The sequence below is a fragment of the Ranitomeya variabilis genome, chromosome 3 (assembly GCF_051348905.1).
Source record: "Ranitomeya variabilis isolate aRanVar5 chromosome 3, aRanVar5.hap1, whole genome shotgun sequence".
Classification (NCBI taxonomy): domain Eukaryota; kingdom Metazoa; phylum Chordata; class Amphibia; order Anura; family Dendrobatidae; genus Ranitomeya; species Ranitomeya variabilis.
In genome coordinates this window covers 686,407,543-686,434,065 of record NC_135234.1, presented here as the reverse complement: position 1 = coordinate 686,434,065, position 26,523 = coordinate 686,407,543, and the positions used below count along the sequence as shown (strand labels likewise).

General features: G+C 46.5%; 1 long non-coding RNA gene across 1 annotated transcript in view; it reads right to left on the bottom strand.

Moving 5' to 3' along the window:
- Positions 1-10,146, bottom strand: part of LOC143818517 (uncharacterized) — a 167,277-nt gene extending 157,131 nt beyond the window's left edge. The window contains exon 1 of the long non-coding RNA XR_013224582.1: positions 10,084-10,146. This is a non-coding gene — a long non-coding RNA (uncharacterized LOC143818517). The remainder of the gene's footprint in view (positions 1-10,083) is intronic.
- Between the last annotated feature and the right edge of the window lie 16,377 nt (positions 10,147-26,523).

The following is a 26,523-nucleotide window of genomic DNA, read 5'->3' as shown; positions in this document are numbered from 1 at the left end:
CAAAAACCCTAGTCCATGCCCTCATCATCTCTCGTCTTGACTACTGCAACCTCCTGCTCTGTGGCCTCCCCTCAAACACTCTCGCACCCCTCCAATCTATTCTAAACTCTGCTGCCCGACTAATCCACCTGTCCCCCCGCTATTCTCCGGCCTCTCCCCTCTGTCAATCCCTTCACTGGCTCCCCATTGCCCAGAGACTCCAGTACAAAACCCTAACCATGACGTACAAAGCCATCCACAACCTGTCTCCTCCTTACATCTGTGACCTCATCTCCCGGTACTTTCCTACACGCAACCTCCGATCCTCACAAGATCTCCTTCTCTACTCCCCTCTTATCTCCTCTTCCCACCATCGTATACAAGATTTCTCTCGCGTATCACCCCTACTCTGGAACCCTCTACCACAACACATCAGACTCTCGCCCACCATCGAAACCTTCAAAAAGAGTCTGAAGACCCACCTCTTCCGACAAGCCTACAACCTGCAGTAACCACCGATCAACCAACCGCTGCACGATCAGCTCTATCCTCACCTACTGTATTCTCACCCATCCCTTGTAGATTGTGAGCCCTCGCGGGCAGGGTCCTCACTCCTTCTGTACCAGTTATGACTTGTATTGTTCAAGATTATTGTACTTGTTTTTATTATGTATACCCCTCCTCACTTGTAAAGCGCCATGGAATAAATGGCGCTATAACAATAAATAATAATAATAATAATAATAATACACCCATATCCAGATGGAAACAGGTGAACAGAAAAAGTGAAGCACACAAGTCCAGTACCACCAGTGACCACCGGGGGAGCCCAAAAACCAAATTCACAACAACCCTCGCTATAAAGGCAAATTGCAAAATATTATGCCACATGAGAACCTCGAACAAATCTTAGCAACCAAACAAGCTACTCTTGTAGACCATTTGATTCAGGCATTCCCAGCACACAGCGCCGGTGATGGTTCTCACACAAGCTGCAGGGGGCTACATGGCAGAGGTGTTAGAGGTGCACAGATCAGAAGTGGCGTTGGAGAGAGGGGTTTTCTGACCAGGTTGTGGAGTGATTTCGCAATGACCGCAGACAGGACAGGTACTGCAGCATCTATTCAAAGTGACAGGAGACAACATTTGTCCACTATGGTTACTAACTATTTTTCAGCCCTTATCGATGTTCTCCCTCAACCGTCATTCCCATTTGATTACTGGGCATCCAAATTAGACACCTGGCCTGAATTGGCAGAATATGCGTTGCAGGAGCTTGCTTGCCCAGCAGCTAGTGTGCTATCAGAAAGAGTATTCAGTGCTGCAGGTTCAATATTAACTGAAAAAAGGACTCGTCTGGCTACCCAAAATGTGGATGATCTCACCTTCATTAAAATGAACCACTCCTGGATTTCTAATTATTTTGCCCCACCTTTCCCGGCTGACACCTAGCTTTCCTATAAAAAGGTCTTGCTTGTGGACTCGTCTTACTGAGTGATCAAATCTCTTAATTTGCAGCAGCTGTATGACCAGCATACGACATGTTTACACATCCCCCAATGGGAAAACTCCCCCCACGGGGCCGTTGTCTCACTCTCGACACTTGGCGCAAGCACCCGTTAGTTACAGTGCTGTTTGTCAGAAGAGGTGGGTGTGCTCGCTTTTGGTCGACGGCACTGCCACTGGGTCCCTCATAGTACAATGTAGTGTCTGGCGGTGGTGGTGCGCACCCAACGTCAGACACACCGTTGTAACATGAGGGGCCCTGGGGCGGTACCGCCGGCCACAAGAGAGTTCCCCCCCCCAGCTCAAACTGTGCTCTACCACGTGCAAAATTATCTCGCACAGCTCCACCAATGTTTAGTCTATGCGCTGACATCATTCAATGCCTGGCACTGACAAACAATAACAATTTCTTGACATCTATGATGCTAGTTTAAGTAGTCTGGGTCAGTGTCCTATATTGACACCAGTAAATACTAATTTACTGCCAAATTATTTTGTCATAAACTCTGCAGATGAGCCCACCCCTGTACCTAAGCATGCCACCCTTTTTTTATTTATAGTTGTTTTGCGAGACATTAACATCTATTTATTTTTTGGGAGTACTTACTGTGTCAGACACTTCTTGCAATACTCCTCCACTGACCACAATGCTGCCTGGAGTGCCTGCCTGTGTATCCATGTAACCGATTTCAAACTGCCATGACTGCCTACTGTTTGTTATTTTAGGCCTTTGATAGCCTGTCTACGGCCCCTACTTGCAATACTCCTCCACTGACCACAATGCTGCCTGGAGTGCCTGCCTGTGTATCCATGTAACCGATTTCAAACTGCCATGCCTGCCTACTGTTTGTTATTTTAGGCCTTTGTTAGCCTGTCTGCTGCCTGGAGTGCCTGCCTGTGTATCCATGTAACCGATTTCAAACTGCCATGCCTGCCTACTGTTTGTTATTTTAGGCCTTTGATAGCCTGTCTGCGGCCCCTACTTGCAATACTCCTCCACTGACCACACCAATGCTGCCCGTGTACCCCTGGAACCTATTTAAAAGTTCATAGAGCCTAGTTATATATTTTATTTACTATTAATAAGGCCAAGGCCATGATGGACTACGCTGTACCACGCTACAAGCTAACCAGTCGACACTTCTTTTGCGAGAAAAGCCATCCCAACCCTCCACCAGCATGTAAAAGACCGCATTGTCCATGCACTCTGGCAATCTGTGAGTACAAAGGTGCACCTGACAACAGACGCATGGACCTGTAGGCATGGCCACGGAAGATTACGTGTCCATTACGGCGCAATGGGTTAATGTGGTGGATGCATGGTCCACAGGGGACAGCCTACTAAGTCTGTCTGCAGTCCCTAATTCAAATTGTCCTCCACTGTCTAAATTGGAGCTTCCACCTTCTGGCTTTCGGCCTATAGTATCAGATATTAAACTGCATTTGGCCTTCAACTTTGGTTACGGCCTACTAACGGTGTCTGCCCCTCCCTGGTATTTGCCCTCAACTGAATAAAGCTGAGCTTCCACCTTCTGGCTTTCGGCCTATAGTATCAGATATTAAACTGCATTTGGCCTTCAACTTTGGTTACGGCCTACTTACGGTGTCTGCCCCTCCCTGGTGTTTGCCCTCAACTGAATAAAGCTGAGGTTCAACCTTCTGGCTCTCACTAAGTGCTGTGTGTTTAAAAATTGGTGGTTAGGGCCTACTAACGGTGTCTGCCCCTCCCTGGTGTTTGCCCTCAACTGAATAAAGCTGAGCTTCCACCTTCTGGCTTTCGGCCTATAGTATCAGATATTAAACTGCATTTGGCCTTCAACTTTGGTTACGGCCTACTTACGGTGTCTGCCCCTCCCTGGTGTTTGCCCTCAACTGAATAAAGCTGAGCTTCCACCCTCTGGCTTTCGGCCTATAGTATCAGATATTAAACTGCATTTGGCCTTCAACTTTGGTTACGGCCTACTTACGGTGTCTGCCCCTCCCTGGTGTTTGCCCTCAACTGAATAAAGCTGAGCTTCCACCTTCTGGCTTTCGGCCTATAGTATCAGATATTAAACTGCATTTGGCCTTCAACTTTGGTTACGGCCTACTTACGGTGTCTGCCCCTCCCTGGTGTTTGCCCTCAACTGAATAAAGCTGAGCTTCAACCTTCTGGCTTTCGGCATATAGTATCAGATATTAAACTGCATTTGGCCTTCAACTTTGGTTACGGCCTACTTACGGTGTCTGCCCCTCCCTGGTGTTTGTCCTCAACTGAATAAAGCTGAGCTTCAACCTTCTGGCTTTCGGCCTATAGTATCAGATATTAAACTGCATTTGGCCTTCAACTTTGGTTACGGCCTACTAACGGTGTCTGCCCCTCCCTGGTGTTTGCCCTCAACTGAATAAAGCTGAGCTTCAACCTTCTGGCTTTTGGCCTACAGTAGCAGATATTAAACTGTGTCTGCTGCTCCTGAGTTTGCTACTCCACTGAACAAAGCAATGCCGCCTGTTTAGTCCTGTTACCAATTTTGAACTGCATTTAGCCTACTTTATTCTTTGGCCCTATATCTGTTTCCTCCTCATCCTGCCCATTGCCCAGCCACTGCTAGATGAGTCTGCTGGTACATTGACCTAGACCACTACATTCCCCTTGCACTCTACACAGCCAGAATCTGACCCTGCTGAAAGTAAGGTTCCCCTTCCCGCATGTTATACCACCTTACACAGGGACAAAGAGGAAGGTGCAGATGAAAGTGCAGGTTCCTTCATCAGGTGGGGGGGGGCATACTCGTTGGCGACGTCACTGGCACAGGGCCCCTCAGAGTACGCAAAAGTGTCGCTGCTGGTGGGAGGCACCCCCACCGTGCAAACACACCGCTGTACTTTGAGGGGCCCTGTGCCAGTGCCAATGCGAACGAGTGGGCCCCCCTGCTTGCTCAGGATCACAGCACTTGCAACGTTGAAATACTTACCTCTCCCTGCTCCACCGCCGTGACGTAGTCCACGTTTCCTGGGCCCACTAAAACCTTGAACCAGCCCTACCCCCCACAACTTTTGCCAAATGACCCCCAAGTTCCAATGCCCAACTATTATTATAAAGTTAATTAAGATTGACAAGCTTCAGAAACAAGAATGGATGTTTTTGGCATTAAAATGGGCACTGTAGGTGTTTTCCTGGCCTCCACTCACTGCCGACTATGCTTCCCCATTGACTTGCATTGGGTTTCGTGTTTCGGTCGATCCCCGACTTTTAGCGATAATCGGCCGACTGCACTCGACTCGACTCTGGACAACGTCGGGTTTCACAAAACCCGACTCGATCTTAAAAAAATGAAAGTCGCTCAACCCTAGTCATAAGTATTCAGACCCTTTGCTCAGACACTCATATTTAAGTCACATGCTGTCCATTTCCTTGTGATCCTCCTTGAGGTGGTTCTACTCCTTCATTGGAGTCCAGCTGTGTTTAAATAAACTGATAGAACTTGATTTGGAAAGGCAAACACCTGTCTATATAGGGGTACTGTCACACTGCAACTTTCCAACGATCACGACCAGCGATACGACCTGGCCGTGATCGTTGGAAAGTCGTTGTGTGGTCGCTGGAGAGCTGTCACACAGACCGCTCTCCAGCGACCGCTCTCGGCGAACGATGCCGAAGGCCCCGGGTAACCAGGGTAAACATCGGGTTACTAAGCGCAGGGCCGCGCTTAGTAACCCGATGTTTACCCTGGTTACCATCGTAAAAGTAAAAAAAAACAAACAGTACATACTCACATTCCGGTGTCCGTCAGGTCCCTTGCCGTCTGCTTCCCGCACTGACTGACTCCCGGCCGTAAAGTGAAAGCAGATCACAGCGGTGACGTCACCGCTGTGCTCTGCTCTTACTTTACGGCCGGCAGTCAGTCAGTGCGGGAAGCAGACGGCAAGGGACCTGACGGACACCGGAATGTGAGTATGTAGTGTTTGGTTTTTTTTAACTTTTACGATGGTAACCAGGGTAAACATTGGGTTACTAAGCGCGGCCCTGCGCTTAGTAACCCGATGTTTACCCTGGTTACAAGCGAACGCATCGTTGGATCGGTGTCACACACACCGATCCAACGATGACAGCGGGAGATCCAGCGACGAAAGAAAGTTCCAAACGATCTGCTACGACGTACGATTCTCAGCAGGGTCCCTGATCGCTGCTGCGTGTCAGACATAGCGATATCGTATGGATATCGTTGGAACGTCACGGATCGAACCGTCGTAGCGACAAAAGTGCCACTGTGAGACAGTACCCTAAGACCTCACAGCTCACAGTGCATGTCAGACCAAATGAGAATCATGAGGTCAAAGGAACTGGCCAAGGAGCTTAGAGATAGAATTGTGGCAAGGCACAGATCTGGCCAAGGTTACAAAAGAAATTCTGCAGTACTCAAGGTTCCTAAGAGCACAGTGGCCTCCATAATCCTTAAATGGAAGAGGTTTGGGACCACAAGAAGTCTTCCTAGACTTGGCCGTAAAGCCAAACTGAGCAATCGTGGGAGAAGAGCCTTGGTGATCACTGTGGATGAGCTCCAGAAATGCAGTAGAGAGATGGGAGAAAGTTCCACAAAGTCAACTATCATTGTAGCCCTCCACTAGTCATGCCTTTATGGCAGAGTGGCCCAACGGAAGCGTCTCCTCAGTGCAAGACATATGAAAGCCTGCATAGAGTTTGCTAAAAAAAACACATGAAGTAATCCCAGACTATGAGAAATAAGATTCTCTGGTCTGATGAGATGAAGATAGACCTATTTGATGATAATTTTAAGTGGTATGTGTGGAGAAAACCAGGCACTGCTCATCACCTGCCCAATACAATCCCAACAGTGAAATATGGTGATGGCAGCATCATGCTATGGGAGTGTTTTTCAGCTGCAGGGACAGGATGACTGGTTGTCATTGAAGGCAACATGAATGCGGCCAAGTACAGAGATATCGTGGATGGAAACCACTTCCAGATAACTCTGGACCTCAGACTTGGCCAAAGGTTCACCTTCCAACAAGACGATGACCCTAAGCACACAGCTAAAATAACAAGAGTGGCTTCAGAACAACTCTGTGACCATTCTTGACTGGCCCAGCCAAAGCTCTGACCTAAACCAATTGAGCATCTGTGAAGAGATCTGAAAATGGCTGTCCACCAACGTTCACCATCCAACCTGACGGAACTAGAGAGAATCTGCAAGGAAGAATGGCAGAGGATCCCCAAGAAGACTCATGGCTGTACTAGCTCAAAAGGTGCTTCTACTCAATACTGAGTAAAGGGTCTGAATACTTATGACCATGTGATATTTCAGTTTTTCTTTTTTAATAAATTTTCAAAAATTACTACATTTGTTTTTTTTCAGTCAAGATGGGGTGCAGAGTGTACATTAATGATAAAAAGATTGAACTTTTTTGAATTTACCAAATGGCTGCAATGAAACAAAGAGTGAAAAATTTAAAGGGGTCTGAATACTTTCTGTACCCACTGTATGTAATAAGGATGGTGTTATGCATAATAAAAGAGGAAACTAACTAAGGTCGGCGCTTTGCACAATAAGTGAGTACACTGTAGCGCCTGCGGCCCCAGTCCCACACCTCCTCCTTCATCAGCTGACAACTGGGGTGTGCGCAATGTTCGCAGCTCCCCGGGCATCGAGTTTAGGGCAAATGCCCTGTTCCGTCCTCTTAAAGGGAAAGTGTGCACCATCCTAAAATATCCCCAGCTAATAGCTGGTGGACGCTCATTATTTAAGGCACCTCCACGTGAAAGAGGTACCTGTGCAACAATGTAAGTTTGTCCCTAAACAAACCTGTTAGTTTTCAGGTCCCAATGCTCGTATTCCTGTCTGTCTAATAACCATGTCTGCCTGCACCTGCCAGCGCTCATCTCTACGTCAGCCGTTCTGCCTGCATCTGCCAGTGCTCATCTCTATGCCAGTCAGTCCAAACTCACCTGGAATAGCGAAGCTCTGGCAGCCACCTTCTAGGAAGGTCTTTCCAGGCAAATCAAAGATGATCTGGCTGGTCACGACATACCCTCTTCATTGGATGACCTGGTGTCTCTGGCTACATGGATTAACATGAGTTTCCAGGAGCGCTTCAGTGAGGTGATCCGTGAGAAAAGACCCTTACGCCTGACATCTACCTTTCAAAAGCCGGTCTTACAGCAAGCCTCGGCATCCTCCCCAGAGCCTATGCAAGTGGACCAGATGACGATGGCCAAACATTGCCGGGAGATCCTTCGTACTGAGGGTGTTTCTATTGTGGCAGTGCCGAACATGTCATCCGCTTCTGTCCTGAGACACCGAGAAACTCCAGAGCCTAGGGTGTTTTAGAGGCCACTCTTGGCAAGAATTACCCCTCTCCATCACTGTCTCTGACAGTACCTGTTTCCTGTGGCGGCTGTTATGATCCTAGTGATTGAGGATCACAAATTACTCCAGCAAGGTGACTAAACATAGGACAAGCTCTAGGGAGGTGGAAAACTGGACTGACCGCAAAACTGAACCTATCCAACCACACTAGAGGTAGCCGGTGAACGTGCCTAAAATCCTAGACGTCTCGAGCCAGCCTGAGGAACTAACTACCCCTAGAAAGAAAGAAAGACCTCTCTTGCCTCCAGAGAAATAATCCCCAAAGATATAGAAGCCCCCAACAGATAATAACGGTGAGGTAAGAGGAAGGCACATACATAGGGGTGAAAGCAGATTCAGCAAAAGAGGCCCACTAATTCTAAATAGCAGAAAATAGAAAAAGGAATCTATGCGGTCAGTAAAAAACCCTTACAAAATATCCACACTGAGATTTCAAGAACCCCCACACCAACTCACGGTATGGGGGGAGAAACTCAGTCCCCTAGAGCAACCAGCAAGTAAGAAATCACATTTTAACAAGCTGGACAAAAAAACATGATGAACGCTGATAATCAGAAAATGAACAAACAAGAACTTAGCTTGTCTTGGAGAGACTGGGAGCAAGGTAGTCACAAGGAATCTGAAGAGCACTGAAAACATTGATAGCAGGCAAGGAACTGAGTATCCAGGTGAGCTAAATAGGAAATAAACCAAGGATAACGAATCAGCTGATGAAGCCAACCTGCAGAAAGACAACACTACACAGTACCGCTTGTGACCACCAGAGGGAGCCCAAAAATAGAGTTAACAACAGGCGGCATCCATTTTGTTGAATCGGCCTACCTGGACTCTGGGTCCGCAGGTAATTTCATTCAATAGGTTCTCATGGAGTGATATAAGATCCTGGTCCAATGTCTACAGGATCTGTTGGTGGTTTCATTGGTGGATGGAAAACCCCTTTCAGAGGCCATCCTTTCCATCACCGAACCACTTCGGGTACGAATGCTGCACTCAGAAAAAATTCCTCTTTATGTGCTGTCCGGTTTGACTTACCCTATGCTTCTTGGTCTGCCATGGCTGCAAAAACATGGACTGGAAGTCCGGAGAAGTACTTCTCTGGGGTCAAGTTTGTCTTGAGAGTTGCCTTGTGCCCGTTTGTCTTGTCCTGCCCAACCTCCGACTTCCCTGGTAATTTGCTTCTGGTATATTGGACATACGCTGACCTGAAGGGAGGTACCTGTACATCATTTTAATTTTGTCCATAAACATTTTTGTTAGTTCTCAAATTCCAGTGCTCGAATTCCTGTATATCTTCCTATCAGCCGTACCTGCCTGCCTGTTTCCAGCCATGCCCACCAGCCTGTCTTTCAGCTATGTCTGCCTATCCGCCGTATCCACCTGCATCTGCTCATTTCTACTTCAGCTGGCTGCAAGCACCTGCCAGTACTCTTCTCTTCATCAGCCAATCCACATGCACCCGCCAGCGTGCATCTCTATGTCAGCCAGTCTAATTGCACCTGCTACTTTTTATCTCCACGTCTGCCAGTCCAAACGCTTCTGCCAGTGCTCACTTGTACATCAGTCAAAACAGTCAGCATCCGTGGTTCCAGAGTTCTTACAGCCCTTGCCTGCATCTACCATACCTTCCTTTGATCCATCCCAGCTACCCGTCCCTAGGTGTACAGCTGCCATGTACCCAAGGTCAGTCCTGGTGTAGCACTTGGTCCACCTCCTTAGTCTCTCCTTTGATCATGGTATCGATTGCCGCTGTGTATCTGTGGACGGATGGTGAGGCTCCTAGTTACGCCCCTCCAGACTTTAACTGGCCCCCGGCACAGTGGTTTCATCACCCAGCCCATTGCATACACTATAAACTAAGGGACTGTGCTATATACAATAAGTGAGTACACAATATACTAAGGGACGTGCTACACATAATAACGCTACATTCCTGTATCCGTGTGCAGAGTCAGTGTGCTGCCTGCTTTTAGAGACGCAATGAGCTTGTCCTATTCTGATCCTCAGAATGGGATCAGAACACTACATTCTCTGACCCTCACGGATCTCATTCTCAGAGCTATGATTTTTACGGATGTGTAAATGGACCTATAAAATTCTACAAGCTCGTGTGCCATCAGATAAAAAAATCTGCAGCAACAGACATATCCCACCAATCAGAGGGGATATAACAGATAGCATCACTGCGTCACACAGTGCAGATGCAGAATAATATTTACATATAGGTACTTACTGCTGATGTCTGGACTGATTAAGAGTCGTTTTCTGCTGTATCTTCTCCTTCTGGCCAGACCCTCATGTCAACATCTTCCAGCCATGACACATCTTGTCACAATGATTATCGCAGCCCTGAAAATAACAAGGACACATACAGTTGTGCTCAAAGTTTACATACCCCGGTAGAATTTTTGCTGTTGTGGCCTTTTTTCAGAGAATATGAATGATAACACAATACTTTTTCTCCACTCATGGTTAGTGGTTGGGTGTAGCCATTTATTTTCAAACTACTGTTTTCACTTTTTAAATCATAATGACAACTGTCATGGTTCCCAATGGCAAGGGAACGTCAGAGAACATAAATAACAGACTAGCTCTTGGGTGATGGAATCTCGAGCTGACCGTGAGCTAAACCTACCACACAACTAATAGTGGCCGGGGGGCGTACCTACGTTTTATCCCTAGACGCCTCGCGCCAGCCGGAGGACTAACTAACCCTAATAGAGGAAAAAACAGACCTGGCTTACCTCTAGGGAAATTCTCCCAAAAAGGAGACAGAAGCCCCCCACATATATTGACGGTGAGTTCAGAGGAAAAGACATACGCAGTATGAAGGTAGGTTCAGCAAAGCGAGGTCCGCTTACTAGATAGTAGGAAGATACAAAAGGGAACTTCACGGTCAGCTGAAAACCCTTTTAAAATACCATCCTGAAATTACTTTAAGACTCATGTGTCAACTCATGACACCGGAGTGGTAATTTCAGCCCACAAGAGCTTCCAGCTACAGAAAAATAACATAACTGAACTGGAACAAAAATGCAAAACAAACTTAGGACTAAGAGTCCAACTTAGCTGATCAGTAGTCTAGGAGCAGGAACATGCAACAGAAAGGCTCTGGTTACATTGATGGCCGGCACTAGAATGACTGAGCAGCAAGGCTAAATAGGATACTCCCATATCCTGATGGAAACAGGAGAACAGAGAAAGAGAAGCACACAAGTCCAGTACCACCAGTGACCACCGGGGGAGCCCAAAAACCAAATTCACAACAGTACCCCCCCCTCAAGGGGCACCGAACCCTCACAAGAACCACCAGGGCGATCAGGATGAGCCCTATGAAAGGCACGGACCAAATCAGAGGCATGAACATCAGAGGCTGTCACCCAAGAATTATCCTCCTGACCGTAGCCCTTCCACTTGACCAGATACTGAAGTTTCCGTCTGGAAACACGGGAGTCCAAGATCTTCTCCACAACGTACTCCAATTCACCCTCAACCAACACCGGAGCGGGAGGCTCAACGGAAGGCACAACCGGTACCTCATACCTGCGCAATAATGACCGATGGAAGACATTATGGATAGAAAAAGATGCTGGGAGGTCCAATTGAAAGGACACGGGGTTAAGAATCTCCAAAATCTTATACGGGCCGATGAACCGAGGCTTAAACTTAGGAGAAGAAACCCTCATAGGGACAAAACGAGAAGACAACCACACCAAGTCCCCAACACGAAGACGAGGACCAACACGACGACGGCGGTTAGCAAAATGCTGAGTCTTCTCCTGGGACAACTCCAAATTGTCCACCACCTGTCCCCAAATCCGATGCAACCTATCCACCACAGTATCCACTCCAGGACAATCCGAAGACTCCACCTGACCGGAAGAAAAACGAGGATGAAACTCCGAATTGCAAAAGAAAGGAGAAACCAAAGTGGCAGAACTAGCCCGATTATTGAGGGCAAACTCCGCCAACGGCAAAAAGGCAACCCAGTCATCCTGATCCGCAGACACAAAACACCTCAAATAAGTCTCCAAGGTCTGATTAGTTCGCTCAGTCTGGCCATTAGTCTGAGGATGGAACACACACGAAAAAGACAAATCAATGCCCATCCTAGCACAGAACGCCCGCCAAAATCTAGACACGAACTGGGTCCCCCTGTCAGAAACTATATTCTCCGGAATACCATGCAAGCGAACCACATTTTGAAAAAACAGAGGAACCAACTCGGATGAGGAAGGCAACGTAGGCAAGGGCACCAAATGAACCATCTTTGAAAAACGGTCACACACCACCCAGATGACAGACATTTTCTGAGAAACAGGGAGATCAGAAATAAAATCCATAGAGATGTGAGTCCAAGGCCTCTTCGGAATAGGCAAGGATAACAACAATCCGCTAGCCCGAGAACAAGGTTTGGCCCGAGCACAAACATCACAAGACTGCACAAAAACTCGTACATCTCGAGACAGGGAAGGCCACCAGAAGGACCTAGCCACCAAATCCCTGGTACCAAAGATTCCAGGATGACCTGCCAACGCAGAAGAATGAACCTCCGAGATGATTAAATAAACGACCCTTTGGAAATTTACTGCCCGGAATCAGATCTATGGTACAATCGCAATCTCTGTGAGGAGGTAGTGAACCAAGCTTAGGCTCCTCAAAAACATCACGATAATCAGATAAAAATTCCGGAATCTCAGAGGGAATAGATGACGAAATGGAAACCAAAGGTACGTCCCCATGAGCCCCCTGACATCCCCAGCTTAACACAGACATTGCTTTCCAGTCAAGGACTGGGTTATGAGATTGTAACCATGGCAATCCGAGCACCAAAACATCATGTAGATTGTACAACACAAGGAAGCGAATCATCTCCTGATGGTCTGGATTCATACGCATAGTCACTTGTGTCCAGTATTGTGGTTTATTACTAGCCAATGGTGTAGAGTCAATACCCTTCAGAGGTATAGGAACTTCCAGAGGCTCTAGATCAAACCCACAGCGCCTGGCAAAGGACCAATCCATAAGACTCAAAGCGGCGCCAGAGTCGACATAGGCATCCGCGGTAATTGACGATAATGAACAAATCAAGGTCACAGACAGAATAAACTTAGACTGTAAAGTGCCAATTGAAATAGACTTATCAACCTTTTTTGTACGTTTAGAGCATGCTGATATAACATGAGTTGAATCACCACAATAGAAGCACAACCCATTTTTTCGCCTAAAATTCTGCCGTTCGCTTCTGGACAGAATTCTATCACATTGCATATTCTCTGGCGCCTTCTCAGAAGACACCGCCAAATGGTGCACAGGTTTGCGCTCCCGCAAACGCCGATCAATCTGAATAGCCATTGTCATGGACTCATTCAGACCTGTAGGTGCAGGGAACCCCACCATAACATCTTTAATGGCATCGGAGAGACCCTCTCTGAAATTCGCCGCCAGGGCGCACTCATTCCACTGAGTAAGCACAGACCATTTACGAAATTTTTGGCAGTATATTTCAGCTTCATCTTGCCCTTGAGATAGGGCCATCAAGGCTTTTTCAGCCTGAATCTCTAAATTAGGTTCCTCATAAAGCAACCCCAAAGCCAGAAAAAACGCATCCACATTGAGCAACACAGGGTCCCCTGGTGCCAATGCAAATGCCCAATCTTGAGGGTCACCCCGCAGCAAGGAAATTACAATCCTAACCTGCTGTGCGGGATCTCCAGCGGAGCGAGATCTCAGGGAAAGAAACAATTTACAATTATATTTGAAATTCAGGAAACGAGATCTATCCCCGGAGAAAAACTCTGGTATAGGAATTCTAGGTTCAGATATAGGAGCATGAATAACAAAATCCTGTAAATTTTGAACCTTCGTAGCAAGATCATTCAAACCTGTAGCCAAACTCTGAGGATCCATTTTAATCAGGTGAGATCAGAGCCATTCAAGGATTAGAAGGAGAGAGAGAGACAAAGGCTGCAATTAGAGCAGAAATGCAACTGAGTCAACTATAGAGCAAGCTCAGAGGAAAAAAAATAAAAATAAAAAAATCTGCAGACTTCTTTTTCTCTCCTTTCTTCTGCCAACGGTTTTAACACTGGGCCAGCCATACTGTCATGGTTCCCAATGGCAAGGGAACGTCAGAGAACATAAATAACAGACTAGCTCTTGGGTGATGGAATCTCGAGCTGACCATGAGCTAAACCTACCACACAACTAATAGTGGCCGGGTGGCGTACCTACGTTTTATCCCTAGACGCCTCGCGCCAGCCGGAGGACTAACTAACCCTAATAGAGGAAAAAACAGACCTGGCTTACCTCTAGGGAAATTCCCCCAAAAAGGAGACAGAAGCCCCCCACATATATTGACGGTGAGTTCAGAGGAAAAGACATACGCAGTATGAAGGTAGGTTCAGCAAAGCGAGGTCCGCTTACTAGATAGTAGGAAGATACAAAAGGGAACTTCACGGTCAGCTGAAAACCCTTTTAAAATACCATCCTGAAATTACTTTAAGACTCATGTGTCAACTCATGACACCGGAGTGGTAATTTCAGCCCACAAGAGCTTCCAGCTACAGAAAAATAACATAACTGTGAACTGGAACAAAAATGCAAAACAAACTTAGGACTAAGAGTCCAACTTAGCTGATCAGTAGTCTAGGAGCAGGAACATGCAACAGAAAGGCTCTGGTTACATTGATGGCCGGCACTAGACTGACTGAGCAGCAAGGCTAAATAGGATACTCCCATATCCTGATGGAAACAGGTGAACAGAGAAAGAGAAGCACACAAGTCCAGTACCACCAGTGACCACCGGGGGAGCCCAAAAACCAAATTCACAACAGACAACCCCAAAACATCCAAATGACACTGATCAAAAGTTCACATACCCTGGTGATTTTGGCCTGATAACAAGCACAGAAGTTGACAAAAATGGGTTTGAATGGATACTAAAGGTAACATCCTCACATGTGACCTGTTTGCTGTTTGCTTTTAAGTGAGTGAGTTTCTGGGATCCAGACAGACTCTTGCATCTTTCCTCCAGCCACTGATGTTTCTGGATTGTGAGTCATGGGGAAAGCAAAAGAATTGTCAACGAATCTACGGGAAGGGGTAGTTGAACTGTATAAAACAGGAAAGGGATACAAAAAGATAACCAAGGAATTGATAATGCCAGTCGGCAGCGGTCAAACTGTGATTAACAAATGGAAAATCAGGGGCTTTGTATAAACAAAACCAAGGTAGACCAACAAAAATGTTGTCCTGAACTGCTAGGAAAATTGTTCGGGATGCAAAGAAAAACCCATAAATAACATCAGCTGAAATACAGGACTTTCAGAAAACTAGCAGTGTGGCTGTTTCAAGATGCACAATAAGGAGGCGCTTGAAGAAATATGGGCTGCATGGTCGAGTCGCCAGAAAAAAGCCATTACTGCGCCAGTGCCACAAAGTATCTCACCTACACTACGCAAAACAGCAAAGAGACAAGCCTCAAAACTCCTGAAACAAGGTAATTTGGAGTGATGAGACCAAAATTTAACTTTTTGGCCACAACCATAAACGTTACATTTGGAGAGAGGTCAACAAGGCCTATGACGAAAGGAACACAGTTCCGGCTTTAAAGCATGGAGATGGATCGCTGATGTTTTGGTGATGTGTGAGCTACAAAAGCACAGGAAACTAGGTCAAAGTTGAAGGAAAGATGAATGTAGTACGTTATCAGTAAATACTAATGGCAAATCAGCCCGGAAGCTGAGCATGGGACGTACTTGGAGGTTCCAACATGACAACCATCCAAAACACAAGGCCAAGTCGACCTGTCATTGGCTACAGCAGAACAAAGTGAAGGTTCTGGAGTGGCCATCTCAGTCTTCTGACCTCAACATCATTGAGTCACTCTGGGGAGATCTCAAGCGCACAGTTCATGCTAGAGAGCCCAAGAATTTACAGGAACTGGAAGCTTTTTGCCAAGAAGAGTGGGCAGCTCTACCATCTGAGAAAATAAATAACCTCATCCACAAAAAGACATAAAGCTGCCATTGATGTTAGAGGGGGCAATACACGGTATTAAGAAATGGGGTATATAAACTTTTGATCAGGATCATTTGGATGTTTTGGGTTGTCATTATGATTTAAAAAGAGAAAACACAGTAGTTTGACAATAAATGGCTTTAACCAACCACTAATCATGAGTGCAGAAAAAGTTTTGGGGTTATCATTCATATTCTCTGAAAAAAGGCCAAGAAAGCAAAAATTCTGCCGGGGTATGTAAACTTTTGAGCACAACTGTATACATACATATGTCTCTTCCGCACTGCTCCCCCGAATATAGATATGTAGCCCACCATTAATATGCTATTAGTCATGCCCCAATCAAAATATAAAGTGATAAGCAGCACTGTTCCCCATTAACTAATCTCTTCTGCCCAATAATTGTCATGTCGGACGCTGTTCATACCAGGGCGTTCGACAGTCAGTGGTAATTCCGCTTTTGTCCACTATGTGCTCAGTGGCGTCGGCTAGTTTTTACCATCAGTGTAAACTCTAGGTAGAGGGTCAGTCAGGATTTCCCTAGTCTGAGGGAAATTGCAGGGGCCCGGGTTATTAGCTCTTGCCCCCATAGTCTTCCCGTGACATTATAATCGGCCTTAAAAACAAAAGAAAAAAAAAGGGGGGTTTCCTTTTTTTTTGTTTTGTCATGGATCCCATGACTTCCATAACCCGCCAGTTGGAGGCGCTGTCCCTACAGGTTACTGAGTTGAGGGGGGCAGTGCAGCAACAAGGACTAGCAGTATCTACTGTGCAAGCTGGAGCGACAGGTAGAGTTGCTGAGCCTAAGTTTCCTTTGCCTGAAAAATTTGCTGGGGAACGCAGTAAATTTGTTTCTTTTCGTGAAGCTTGCAAACTATATTTCCGTATGCGCCCGATCTCCTCGGGTAATGAGGCTCAGCGTGTGGGCCTGGTGTTGTCATTGTTAAGCGGGGATCCCCAAGCATGGGCGTTTTCTTTGCCATCTGATTCTGCTGCATTTGACTCTGTGGAGAGTTTTTTTCCTTTCTTGGAAACATTTACGATGAGCCTGACAGAATGGCTCTAGCAGAATCTAAGTTACGCACTATTCACCAGGGGGAGCGAGTTGCAGAGGATTACTGTTCTAAATTTCGTCGCTGGGTGATCGATACACAGTGGAATGATCCAGCGCTGCGGAGTCAGTTTATTCATGGGGTTTCTGGAAGGGTTAAAAAAGCCCTTCTGATGTACGAGACTCCTGCTTCTCTAGATTCCGCTATGAGTCTGGTTGTCCGCATTGATCGCCGTTTGCGTCAGGGGGAGCATGAGACATCGCCTATGGGAGAGGGTTTAGGTTCACGTGAGGTTGCTGCAGGTGAGCCCACGGAGCCTATGCAAATCGCAGGGGTGTCACATGTGAAGCGTCGAGCCCCTGAGCTCAGGAAGCAGGGAGCCTGTTTTTACTGCGGTAAAACTGGTCATTTTATTAACATCTGTCCTCTGCTGTCTAAGAAAAACGCAACGGCGGAAAACTTCTAAGCTCAGAGGGTGTGGAGGAGGCCAATCTGAGCTTATGTATATCCTCCATGGTGGTTTCTCAATGCATGCTTCCTGCTAAGGTTATTATCGCTGGCAGTGAGCTGCCAATTACTGTTTTTGTGGATAGTGGTTCTGCCACAAATCTCATTGATGAGGAGTTTGCGCGCACAGCAGGTTTTAGGATTGAAAAACTGCCTCATCCTATCCACGTGGTCACCATCAATGCTGCTCCTCTCTCACAGGGGGAGATTACTGAGTTTGTGGCTGAGGTGAAACTCCACATTGGGGTTCTACATTCCGAGCAGGTTACATGTAAGGTGCTCAGGAATCTTCCTGCTCAGGTGGTTTTGGGTTTTCCATGGTTGTCTATGCACAGCCCGGTAATTGACTGGAAAACTCAGGACATAATTCAGTGGAGCAAGTTCTGCCAGGAGAATTGCCTGGCCACATGTGTGTCTGCTGTGACTTCAAGCGTTCCGGAGTCACTTCTGGATTTTGTGGATGTGTTCTCTGAGAAGGGTTGTTCAGAGTTGCCACCACATCGGCCCTATGATTGTACTATCAGGTTTAAACCAGGGGCCAAATTGCCTAAAGCAAGGATGTTTAACATCTCCGGTCCGGAGAGACAAGCGTTAAAGGATTACATTGCTGAAAGTTTGAGCAAAGGGCACATCAGGCCTTCATCCTCACCTGTGGCAGCAGGGTTCTTCTTCGTGAAGAAGAAAGATGGTGGACTACGGCCGTGTCTGGATTTCAGGGAGTTAAACCAGATTACGGTTTGTGATCCATACCCTATGCCACTGATACCAATTTGTTCAACCAGGTGGCAGGTGCTAAGTGGTTTACCAAGCTTGACCTCAGGGGGGTGTACAACCTCATAAGAGTCCGTCAAGGTGATGAGTGGAAGATGGCTTTTAATACCCCTGAGGGTCATTTTGAAAATTTGGTGATGCCATTTGGGTTGACTAACGCACCTGTAGTATTCCAACATTTCATTAATGATGTGTTTTCGCGTGTTTTGGGGAAATTCGTTATCGTGTACCTAGATGACATTCTCATATATTCTTGCGACCGTGATACTCATTTAGATCATGTCAGGCAGGTGTTACAGCTTCTCAGAGAGAATAAGCTGTATGCTAAACTTGAGAAATATGTATTTTCTGTTCAAGAGTTGCCTTTCTTGGGTTATATTGTGTCTGCTTCTGGTTTTAAAATGGACGCCGCTAAGGTGCAAGCGGTGCTGCATTAGGAACGTCCTGATAACCTGAAAGCACTTCAGCGGTTCCTTGGGTTTTCTAACTACTATAGGAAATTTATCAAGGATTTTTCCATCATTGCTAAACCGCTAACTGACATGACTAAAAAGGGTACCAATTTCTCCGTTTGGCCTGAGGCTGCTGTGCGCGCATTTGAATTTCTTAAGAACAGTTTTGTTTCAGCCCCCATTCTTGTGCAGCCAGACGTATCAAAACCTTTTGTTGTGGAAGTCGATGCGTCTGAGGTTGGTGTGGGGGCGGTACTATCACAAGGCTCATCTTTGAGTGATTTGCGTCCTTGCGCCTATTTTTCCAAGAAACTGTCGTCCGCCGAACGTAACTACGATATCGGCAACAGGGAGTTGTTGGCAATCAAGTTGGCCTTTGAGGAATGGCGACACTTCTTGGAGGGGTCGGTTCATCAGGTTACTGTTATTACCGATCATAAGAATCTGCTGTATTTGGAGTCAGCCAAGCGTCTGTCCCCCAGGCAGGCTCGCTGGGCATTGTTTTTCACGTGGTTCAATTTTGTTGTCACTTACAGACCAGGGTCTAAAAACACTAAGGCGGATGCTCTGTCCACGTGTTTTCCGGGGGGAGAACCTCGGGAGGATCCAGTACCCATCCTCCAAAAGGGTGTTGTGGTTTCGGCTCTCACTACCGAGGTTGAGGCTGAGATTGCCGAGGCTCAGGAGGAGGTACCATCTGAGGTTCCCATCAACAAATCTTTTGTACCGCTTCATCTCCGCTTAAAGGTTTTGGCGGAGCATCATGATGCTGTCCTGGCTGGCCACCCAGGGTTTAGAGGTACCTTGGAGTTGGTGTCACGTCAGTTTTGGTGGCCCAAGATCCGACAGGACGTGGTCTCATACGTGTCAGCTTGTACCACGTGCGCTAGGGCTAAGACGCCCCGCTCCCGTCCTGTTGGCACACTCCTTCCTCTTGAGGTACCTAGTAATCCATGGACGGAAATCTCCATGGATTTCATCACTGATTTGCCCTCCTCTGCTGGGAACACGGTCATCTTGGTGATTGTTGATCGGTTTTCAAAAATGTCGCACTTTGTGTCTTTGCCTTCGTTGCCTAACGCTAAGACTCTGGCTCAGGTATTTGTGCAGGTGGTCAGACTTCATGGGGTTCCGTCTGACATCGTGTCTGATAGGGGTACTCAGTTTGCGGCAAAATTTTGGAAAGCATTTTGCTCACGGCTGGGGATCAAGTTGTCTCATTCTTCGGCGTTTCATCCTCAGTCAAATGGTCAGACTGAGCGTATGAACCAAAATTTGGAACAGTACTTACGCTGCTTTGTCTCTGATAACCAGGAGGAGTGGTCTACGTTCCTTCCTTTGGCTGAGTTTGCCATCAATAATCACCGCCAAGAGCCGTCTGGGGAATCTCCGTTTTTTTGTGTTTACGGCTACATCCTCAATTTTGTACTTTGAGTCAAAGGGGCTCTTCCGGCGTTCCGGAAGAGGACCAGTTGGGAGCACAATTGTCATCAGTCTGGAGGAGAGTTAAACAGCGCCTGTTGAGTGTGGGTGCTAGGTACAAACATGTGGCTGACAGTAGGCGTGTGCCAGGTCCGGACCTGAGTGTGGAAGACTGGGTGTGGTTATCCACAAAAAACATAAGACTCAAGATACCATCCCTTAAATTGGGTCCATGGTTTATTGGTCCATTTAGGGTTGCCGCTGTCACTAACCCAGTAGCGTACCGATTGGAGCTTCCTACGGTGTATAAGATACACAACGTGTTCCACAGATAGTTGCTAAAAAAGACAGTGGGTCTTGTGGACGCGACACCTATGCCTTCTCCAGTCTTGGTGGATGGTAATTTGGAATTCGAAGTCTCCAAGGTGGTTGACTCTCGTGTAGTGCACCGCACTTTACAGTACTTGGTACACTGGCGTGGTTATGGGCCTGAGGAAAGGTCCTGGGTACCAGCCTCGGACATTCATGCCGACCGGCTGGTCAGTATGTTTCACCACCGTCATCCGGACAAGCCGGGTCCTATAAGCCGTGAGGGCCCTGGGGTCCCTCGTAGAAGGCGGGGTACTGTCATGTCGGACGCTGTTCATACCAGGGCGTTCGACAGACAGCGGTAATTCCGCTTTTGCCCACTATGTGCTCAGTGGCGTCGGCTAGTTTTTATCTAGCTGGTCCGGGGTTAATTTAGCTGGTGCTCGGATTGGAAGCTGGGCCACGCCCACTGCCTTTAAATAGTTCTTCTGAACATTGGGCGTCGCCGATTATAGCTTCTGTCTAGTGCTTGGTTATCTCGGTCTGGTGTGGTGAGCTAGTAGTTGGAGTATCGTTGCTGGTGGTGTATTTCCCTTTGTCTTATTTACTCCTTCCTATATTTGTATTTATTTTGCCCTGCGCATTTATAGTGTATTCCTGAGTGACTGCGGCGTGGTGTATATATTCTGTTATCCTTGTCTGTGCTAACTGTGGGTATTGGTGTATTATCTTTTCACTGGGTGGTGGGCAGTGGTTTCAGCCTAGGGTTGAAACAGGAGACAGGGTGAGGGTCGAGGCCTAGACATGCACACCATTAGTGTAAACTCTAGGTAGAGGGTCAGTCAGGATTTCCCTAGTCTGAGGGAAATTGCAGGGGCCCGGGTTATTAGCTCTTGCCCACCTAGTCTTCCCGTGACAATATAAATTATTCAGTCTCTGTGACTCTCCCCAATTAACTGTAAGGCTATGTGCACATGGGAATTATGCAAGGTTTTACAGTAAAAGCAAACTGAATGAGATCCCTGATTTCTTGCACATTTGCAGCAGATTAAAACCTGTATAATGTCAATTATTACAGCGTATTTCACCTATAACTATGAGTAGAAGAAAATATGCAACAAAAGCATGTCAAAAATGTGGTAAAAAAATTATTTTATGCAGCATACTTCCTGACAACACATTAGGACATGAGCAGAATTTTCTCCTGCAAATACTGAACGTGTGCACATAGCCTTAGTCTCAGTGCTGTGTCCCCCCTCATTATAAGTCCTTTATAGCATCATAATAAATTTAGGGTGGGGGTGGGGGGGGTGTTTAAAGACATCAAGTACTGAGCATCGTCTGACACCTCCTAATTCATTAAAAGTCCCTGATAGCGTCTTCTCCCACCTTTCAATTCATTATAAAGTGTCTAACGCACCTTACCCTCTCCCACTCCCCAATAAATTTTAGGTCCCTGATAGTGTCATAATAAATTGTGAGATGGGGAGGGACGCTATCAGGGACTTAGCAATCACCCAATTCACTGTACATTCGTATCTAAAATCCTCCTCCCTCTCCCCGTTCATAAGTCCACTCTAAGTCCCCTTTACTCCCCTCATTGTCCTCTCCCCATCATCCCTCATTGTCATTTCCATCACATCCCATAATTGTCCTGTCCCCACCTCCATTGTTGTCCTCTCCAGCACCCCCATCATTGTCTTCGACCACATCAATCAGTCTTCACCACCCCATCATTGTTCTCCCCCACCTCCATCATTGTCCTCTCCACCACCCCATCATTGTTCTCCCCCACCTCCATCATTGTCCTCCCCCACATCCATCATTGTCCTCTCCACCACCCCATCATTGTTCTCCCCCACCTCCATCATTGTTCTTCCTCCACATCCATCATTTTCCTCTCCACCAACCTCATCATTGATGCCCGCCACATCCACCGTGGCCCTCGGACATCCGTATAAAAGGGAAAGGTCTTTAAAGGGATAAAGTTTATGTTCTTGACGCCACCTGTGGTATTCGGTTAGGGTGACCGACGCTGCTTTAAGGGGTCCGCTGGGGTGATGTTATGGCAGCTAGATGGTATACCTTCCCACAGGTGAAGTATGTCCCCAGGGCTTCCCGGTGTGTAGATGGTGGTATGGTGAGAGGCGCAGAGAAGAACGAGGACACAAGGTTGCAGTCTCTTTACCTTTATTGAAAAGACTTCAGCATCCACAGTCCAGGGTACCAGATCACAGGGCAGGCAGAGTCCAGCCGGTTTGGAGGCAAGTCCGGAGTTCCCTTGTCCAGGTGGAAATCAGTAGCCTTCCCTTGCGCTGCGGTGGTGTAGTCCCTTACTGCTTATGGCTTCACATAAGGGTCTCACAGATGCGATGTTTCGCTCTCTGTCCCCCGTATAGGATAGGACAATACCCGTATGACTGGTGACTTGAGCCTGTTTATAGGGTCTCTTAGATAACCCGGCTCTGTAGGTGTCACCGTGCCTCTTGGGTGTAGGTGCGGACAGGTAACCTGCAATTAGCTGCCCTGCCAGTCTCTGAAATAAGGCGTAGAGGTCCTTACTCCCTCGGTGGTCCGGCTACTGGGATTTTGTGCCTCAGAAGGAGACAGCTTGAGCGGGGCTGGTCCCCTTCTGGTATCCTCTCCTTTGCTTCGACTTCCTTCACACTCGCTGCAATACAAGTCTGCCTTTCAATGTCTCTTTCTGGGAACTGCAGCTCTGAGGGCATGCACAGTTCCTTTAACCTTCTGTCCTCCTCAGACTCTGGTCTGGAACTCCCTCCAGAACTCCTGTCTGGAGCTCTGTCAGGAACTAACTCCTGTCTGGAACTGACTGACTTTCCCTACAGACTACCAGTTATCTATATATGTCGGGAGTGTCCTAATAAATAGGAGCAGGAGCTCCCCCTGGTGGTCAGGAGTGTGAATGTGTGTTGCATGTTTGTGATACCTGGATGCAGTTATCCTTCTTTGCCTCCAAACGTAGCATCACTCTCCCCGAGAGGAAAACAATACCACTGAGACGACCAGGACCCTGGGGTGCTGCAATTGTTCTCCCCCACATCCATCATTGTCCTTGCCCCCTCCTCCATCATTGTCCTCTCCCCCACCTCTATCATTGTTCTGCCCTCCTTCTTCAATGTCTTCTCCCCAATGCCATCATTGTTCTTCCCCACCTCCATCATTGTCCTCTCCACCACCCCATCATTGTTCTCCCCTACCCCATCTTTGCGCTCTTCCCCACTGCCATCAGTGTCGTCTCTCCCACCTATATCACTGTTCTCCTCCACCACCCCTCATTGTCCTGGACCTCTCCCAATATATTGGTAAAAAAATACACATCACTCACCTCTCCGTCCGTTGCAGCACCGTCGCCACCTGAGTTCTGACACACGCGTGCGCTGCATGCTGACGTCATCAAGCCGTGCGTGCCTGTGTCAGAGAGAAAGTGCCGGGCAAGAAGCGGAGGACGGATTCCTGCTGCTCTGCTGCCATCTTCTCTTGTAGGGATCGCTCCCTGTCCGCCGCACATTACGAGGGCAATCTGGCCGTAGGCCGCACAGAGCCTCGGGCTCCCAGAAACAGGCCAGATTGCCCTCATTATTAGCCATCCTGAAAGGGCCCCCTCCATCTCCGATGCAGCTGTATTGGCTTTATGTCCACCCCTGCTAAACTGATGGTCAACCTCCTGCAGAAACAGATTTTTTAATAATACAAATGCCTTGGTCAATAGCAACAGTGACATTTAGATGGTTGTGAGAGGGCAGGGTCTTCCTCTTTCACTCTATGGGCCATCCCTATGATCACCAGGTGCTGATGACTGTCATTGCAGTGTACCAAGCCTTGCCATAAGTAAGGTCTAATAAACATTCTGTCAGTGCAACACTAACAGGTCTAATAACCTTCATTACATAAACTTTGCCAGGTATTAGACCAAAGATTAGACTATAATCAAAATGGCCAAAAGTGAAAGTGCAAAGTGCTAAATAAATATGGACACTCAACTATTTGAAAATCAATTAATCATAATGCATAACAAATATATATACCAAAAATTATAGTGACAACAAAATAATTGTAATAAAATAAAAGTAAATATGGTAAAATGCCCAAGTACCAACCAGTGTCAGGACGCCACTGCCACCGCACACACCACTCCAAAGCACGTTTCGCTTTCCGCTTCGTCAGGGACTATAATTTTTGGTATATTTTTGATATATATATTTGTTATGCACTATGATTAATTGATTTTGAAATAGTTGAGTGTCCTTATTGATTTAGCACTTTGCACTTTCACTTTTGGCCATTTTGATTATTTCGTTGGTTAAATAGTTTTTTCGCACTTATTTTTATATATTTCTCACATATATACATAATTTTGGGGTGTATAGATTATTTAGAATTTTAATTTTATTTGGTGCCAATCAGTTTCAGTATGCCATGCCCTGCGAATACATAGTTTCTGAATCAAATTATTGATCTCTGCATTTTTGTATATTTTTTACGGAAATAAATTGTTTTAAAATTATCAGCTTCAATAAAGTTTTAATATTATATGAAGTTTACATAAATTTTTTATGGAGATGAATTGTGTGACTATTATGTGTAAATAAAATATTATTATGAATGGTGGTCTTATGAATATTTTTAAGGGTTATATATTTTGGTGATATTCATTGGATATACATATATATTGTTTTTAAAAAAATGTCTGGTATTTCTTTTCTGTATAGGAGGTTGCTTTATAGAATAACACAAACCTGAAAAGGCAACTTTTGCCATTATAACTAGTCAGTTCATGAAATGTCTTCTCTCATAAATATTCCACTATCATCAGTGAGTGGTATTACTGAAAAGTGGAAGTGATTAGGAACCACAGCAACTCAACCACAAAGTGGAGACCAAGTGTCTTGCTCTGACTCAGTAAGTTAGGAAAATATTTAGAATTGAGAGAGAAAATATTTTTCTATCCACTGGCTAACACGGTACCAAGATACATATCTTTCCTGTATCAGTAAGTTAAGGAATTCCAAACCTCCTCTGGCATTATCATCAGCACAAAAACTGTGCACCAGAAGCTTCATGACGTGGATTTTCATGGCCGATCGGCTGTACAAAGCATAATGCAAAACGTCTGATGGAGTGATGCAGAGCCGCCATCACTGCACTCTGGAGAAATGGAAACATGATCCTGTGGAGTGGGGGTCACAGATTTGGTGAGCGTCAGGAGAACTTTACTTATCTGACTGCATTGTGCCAGCTGTAAAATTTAGAGAAGGAGGAACAATTTTCTAGGGTTGTTTTCCAGGGGATGGCCTAGGTCCCTTAGTTCCAGTGAAGATAAATCGTTTGGAGAAGGCCCTTTTCTGTTCAAGCATGACTGTGCCCAACTGCACAAAGCAATGCCCATAAAGGTATGGTTGGGTGAGTTTGGTGTGGAAGAACTTGACTGGCAACAGAGCATAACCTCAACTGCATCGAACATCTTGGGGATGATCTAGAAGAGAGATTGTGAGCCCGACCATGTCATCCAATATCAGGGTCTGACCTCACAAGTGCTCTTCTGGATCAATGGGCACAATGACTTCCGATGCAAGAGCATTGGATGCAATACGCCAACAACACTCGGATCCTGCTCTGCTGCGAGTGTCAGTGTTCTGTTCTCTGAGCCTCTCACATGAGAGAATCGCAGCACAGGTGCAGAGGACACGGAGAAAGGAGTTTCTCCATCTCCACTGCTGCCGGCGTCCGTGGGAATTGCATTGCACTCGGATAATAAGCTAAAGAAGTCCATTTATTTGAACCTCTCATTATAAAAGAGACCTTCCTTCCCACTCATAATCTTATTCCCCGCCTTTCCAATATCTTATTTAGGGCTTGCTGAGACGAGCGTATAATTAGTGCTGTCTGCTGTTTTATGGGATAGCACTCTTTTTTTCTCATGACGATTCGGTATGAAAAAACAATAGCAGCAAATAGCTCCGATATTTGGATCACACGCATCCATTCAAGTTCATGGGTGCGTGTAAAACATTGGACTGCTCTTGGAAGTCATCCGAGCGCAGTTCGATTACCGTGGACACAGACAATGGAGAAGATGAAGAAATTAAGTTCTCCTTCTTACCTCCATCTGTGCTG